Below are 5,509 nucleotides of genomic sequence, written 5' to 3' on the forward strand. Positions count from 1 at the left end.
CTTGAAAAATTCTACCAAAATTAGAAAAAATAAAAAAATTGTATAGGAAGACAGTGCAAAAAGAATCAGAACCATTTGACATTCCAGCTAAAAACTTAAAATCGCGCACTACAGGCAAAGTTTCTGTCCTGCACCGTACAAACCATAAAGCAAATGTAAACATCCTAAAGGCAAACCTTGGCACATTATTTTTATAATACAATGGAATTTTACAAGGGGGTAATTATTTTTATTGAAAAGTTTCTGTAATCAAGATTCACAAAGTTTCCGTGAGCATGAACAAAGTTCAAGGTTAGCTCCCACTTCCACAATGCTTGTCTTTCTCACTTTCGCTTTCCTTTTTGGAAAAGTTTTGGGTTCCCCTATTTATTTGTGTTGTTTTTAAACTATATAAAAGCACTCAACAGAAATAAATGACTCTCTAAAACTTCCGGGTTGTCTCCCTGGCAGCGCTTTCTTTAAAGCCATTAAGCTAGGCATATAGTGCTCAAGTAGTGAATCCACCCGGATCCCAAGTTATATCAAAGCCAATTTTAATTAGCAATGATTTGTAATTTAGTAGTGAGCACAAAGTAACATATATCATGTAATGACGAAGTCTAACTCTCTTCCTATGCATCGGCATGTCATAAAAGAACAATTCATGCACACAAAGTAAAGGCCAGTGCATAGTATAAACAGTTTCTTGCAATTTTATCATATTGGAAACATAGAGAGGTGCAGATATAGTTCCTCTCTCATAATAATTGCAAGTAGGAGCAGAAAGCACATGCATATTGTATTCATCAAAATCATCATGTGTAGTAGTAAAAGGCAACCCATCAATATAATCCTTAATAAGGGCAAACTTCTCCGATATAGTGTAGTTGGGAGAATTCAAAAAGATAATAGGACTATCATGCGTGGATGCAATAGCAACAATTTCATGTTTAACATAAGGAACTATAGCAAGTTCATCTCCATAAGCATCATTCCTATTGGCATCTTGGCCACAAGCATAGCAAGCATCATGAAAAAGGGATATTTCAAGAGAATCAATGGGATCATAACAGTCATCATAGCAATCATCCTTCAGTAAGCACGAATGGGAATTAAACAATGTATGAGTTGAAGAGTTACTCTCATTAGAAGGTGGGCACGGGTAGCTAATCCGCTCTTCCTCCTTTTGTTCTTCGCTCTCCTCATCATCTTTTTCATCCAATGAGCTCATAGTTTCATCAATTTCTTCTTCCATGGACTCCTGCAAAATATTAGTCTGTTCTTGGACAGCGGAGTAGTTCTCAATATATAGTTTAACATAGGCATTAGAAGCATAATTATCATAGCAATATTTAAATATGGCAAAAAAAATTAGATTTGTAAAGAGTAGCATCATACTTTTCAATCAAAGAAGCAATTTCAAAAGCACCCTTAAAAGCAACAAATTCTTCAATTTGTTGAACATCATAGTAACTATAAACACCCTTAGCATAAGAGGATACAATTCCATTATCACTAAACAAACATTGGTAGGGAAGGTGTTTCTTAGGGTCTTCAGAACAACAATTATAATCATATATTTCACATAAATTCAAAGCATAGCATTGCAAACGTTGAATTTGACTCCATAATAATTTCCCCTTTTCAGATATACGGTGTCGCACATAACAAGCATGCTCATCTAAAGATTTGCCCTCAACTAAGCTAGTTGGGGTTTCGGCACAAGCACAAAGGGATCGAAGATGATCCAAGTAATAAGCTTCAGCAGTGCGATCAATTTTGATTGGTTCTTCAACCATTGGTTCAATAGGTACAACTAATTTTTTTGGTATTTTGCGTTTCCTACCCATAACTAAAGATAGAAAACAACTAAGAACAGCAAATAAAAATTACTTAGTGATAAAGCAAACAAGCACACACGAGAATATTCACCCCACGCTATTGCTCCCCAGCAACAGCGCCAGAAAAAGGTCTTGATAACCCACAAGTATAGGGGATCGCAACAGTTTTCAATAAGTAAGAGTGTCGAACCCAACGAGGAGCTAAAGGTAGAACAAATATTCCCTCAAGTTCTATCGACCACCGATACAACTCTACGCACGCTTGACTTTCGCTTTACCTAGAACAAGTATGAAACTAGAAGTACTTTGTAGGTGTTGTTGGATAGGTTTGCAAGATAATAAAGAGTACGTAAATAAAAAGTAGGGGCTGTTTAGATAAAGAAACAATAAAGTAAGTATAGCGAGTGTGGAAAAGTGGTGGTAGGAGTTGCGGAATTGCCCCTAAGCAATTGACTACTTTACTAGACTGATAGCAAGTATTATGTGGGAGAGGCCACTGCTAGGATGTCATCCCTGACTTGGAATTCTATGCACTTATGATTGGAACTATTAGCAAGCATCCGCAACTACTAATGTTCATTAAGGTAAAACCCAACCATAGCATTAAGATATATTGGTCCCCCTTCAATCCCGTATGCATCAATTGCTATGCTAGGTTGAAGCTTCTGTCACTCTTGCCATCCAATACATAGTCCTATCAACATACAACTAACCCTAGGGTGTGATCCACGCGCGAAATCATATGATGGGTACCAAAGGACAGCAACATAACCATAAGCAAATTAAATCAATCATAGCAATTCATCAACCACCGATAGGACAACGAAAATCTACTCAGACATCATAGGATGGCAACACTACATTGGATAATAATATGAAGCATAAAGCACCATGTTCAAGTAGAGGGTACAGCGGGTTGCGGGAGAGTGGACCGCTGTAGATAGAGGGGGGAAGGTGCTTGAGATGTTAGTGAAGATGGCAGAGGTGTTGGTGTAGATCGCGGTGATGATGATGGCCCCCGGCGGCGTTCCGGCGCCACCGGAAGCGAGGGGGAGAGAGGGGCCCCCTTCTTCCTCTTCTTCCTTGACCTCCTCCCTAGATGGGAGAAGGGTTTCCCCTCTGGTCCTTGGCCTCCATGGCATGGGAGGGGCGAGATCCCCTCCAAGATTGGATTTTTCTCTCTGTCTCTCTCTGTTTCTGTGTTCTCTTCTAGCTCTGTTTCACCGTTTCGTGTATATATGGAGATCCGTAACTCTGATTGGCCTGAAACCTTCGCCGTGATTTTTTTTCTGAATATTAGCTTTCTTGCGGCAAAAAAAGAGCGCCAACCGCCTTACGGTGGGCTCACGAGGGTAGGGGCGCGCCCCCCTGCCTCGTGACCACCTCGGGCACTGGTTCGCGTTGATTTTCCTTCCAAATTTTCCATATTTTCCAAAAATAAGCTCCGCCCGTTTTTATCCCGTTTGGACTCCGTTTGATATGGATATTGTGCAAAACCAAAAACATGCAACAGACAGGAAATGGCACTGGGCACTAGATCAATATGTTAGTCCCAAAAATAATATTAAAAGTTGCCAAAAAGTATATGAAAGTTGAATAATATTGGCATGGAACAATCAAAAATTATAGATACGACGGAGACGTATCAGAGCTCCTTCCGCCATAGGCATGCAGTTAATAGACAAGAACCCAGCCGAGTCTCCCCTTCACCGATAGGGTAGTCAAGCTGGAGGTCCTCAAATCCCTCCGTTATTTCGTCCACCGTCACCCTGGCATATCCTTCTGGAATCGGACGATAGTGAAAAGTTGCGTCGGGTTCAGGAGGTCGAACAGAGCCGACAGCCGCCTTGACTTTGAAGTTTTGCCATTGCGTCATAAGGTGGCAATGTTGAGACTCCGTGATAGCATCCATGGGGTAGCTAGCAGGAGCCGTCAAGACATGCTCCGGCTGAAGCAGCTTGGTGGAAGCCACGATGCTTCTCCGCAGAGATGGCGGGGTAGCTTCGGGGGTAGTTTCGCCAGGTCGCTTGCTGCGAGCTACTTCTCGTTCCTATAGAGCTTGAACCCTTTCGTGCAGCGTCTGAATTTGGGCATGCTCCACTTTTTTCCTCCTCTCCTGGCATTTGTAACTGCATGCGTTCGGAAAACCAGTCTTCCACGGAATGGAGCCTGGCGTGCCTCGTGTCCGTCCAGGGTGCTCAGGATTTCCGAGGGCCATTGTGAGCTCGTCATTCTCTCTATCTGGAATGAACGACCCTTGTTGCGCTGCATCGATATAGTGCTTAAGCCTCTTGACTGGTATGCTCATTTGCTCATCCATCCAAACGCACTTCCCTGATACAGGGTCCAAGGTTCTACCAGCCCCAAAGAACCAAGTCTGGCAACAGTCTAGCCAGTTCATTGTATCTGGTTCGATCCCTTTATCAAGCAAATCATTCTCAGCCTTGGCCCACTTAGGCCGGGCTTTGAGGTAGCCACCTGACCCCGTGCGATGGTGAAGCTTCTTCTTCGCAGCATTTTTCTTGTTTGTCGCCGACATCTTCTTACTCTTTTCCGATGTCTTGTGGGCCACAAATGCGGGCCAGTGATCTCTGGTCTTCTCATATTTGTCGATGAATTCTGGTGTCTCTTCTTTGTCGACAAACATTTTCAGCTCATTCTTCCACCTCTGGAATAGGTCTGCCATCTTCTTAAGAGCATGAGACTTGATTAATTGCTCTTTAGCTGGCTTCTCCGGATCCTCCTCTGGCGGTAGGGTGAAATTTGCCTTCAGCTCAGTCCAAAGATCATGTTTCTGCATATCATTGACATAAGACACCTCAAGGTCTTCGTTTCTAGGCTTATACCATTGGTGGATGCTGATCGGGATCTTGTCCCTCAGAAGAACCCAGCACTGAGCAGCAAATGCTTCCTTTGTCCGGATGGATTCAATCGGCTTGCCATCGCGCGCGATTGCTGTGATCTCAAACCTTTCATCCGAGCGCAACTTTTTCTTCGGGCCTCGTCTCTTTACCGAAGTTTTGCTCGATCCGGAGGGCTAGAAAAAAGAAGAAAGTTGAGAGTTAATTAATATGTGTACATACCAAAACAATGAATGCATCAATTAGCTAGTCATCACAGGCTTAACTAATATATTTACCTGGCCGGACTCTGTTCGGTCACCGGAGCCGTCACCACGGGCTCCTTCTTGCACCAGTATTGGGTCACCGGAGCCATCATAATCATGTCTTTCCTCCTCCATTCTTCGATCAACTGTAGCCTGCTTCTTCTTCACCATGTTCTTCTAGACCATCATTGTCGTTAAGATATGACAAGACATCACCTCCGGCTAAGAATATGTCCCCCAACACCTCTTCTGCTTCCTCATCTCGTCCGTGCTCCATTATTTTTGCAAATATTACAACATGGCATTATTACACAAACATGACAGCAGTTGGATATATTAGTGGCAAATGTAGACCTAGCTTATTCCGGGTTTGGGGTGGCCTCGGCAACGCTTCAAGGGTAGGGGCGCGGCGGGAGGGAGTAGGAGACCGACATCGTTTTTTTCTAGGGTTTGGGTGTCCTCGAGAGTTTTGGTCGAGCGAGATGGCTGGGGGGGTGCTCCCATGGTATAAGTTATCACGGTCGAAGTTATCCGGGAGGGGGTTATATCGACAACGACAACATACATACATGGCAAAATAATG

The sequence above is a fragment of the Triticum dicoccoides genome, chromosome 2A (genome assembly GCF_002162155.2).
Source record: "Triticum dicoccoides isolate Atlit2015 ecotype Zavitan chromosome 2A, WEW_v2.0, whole genome shotgun sequence".
Classification (NCBI taxonomy): domain Eukaryota; kingdom Viridiplantae; phylum Streptophyta; class Magnoliopsida; order Poales; family Poaceae; genus Triticum; species Triticum dicoccoides.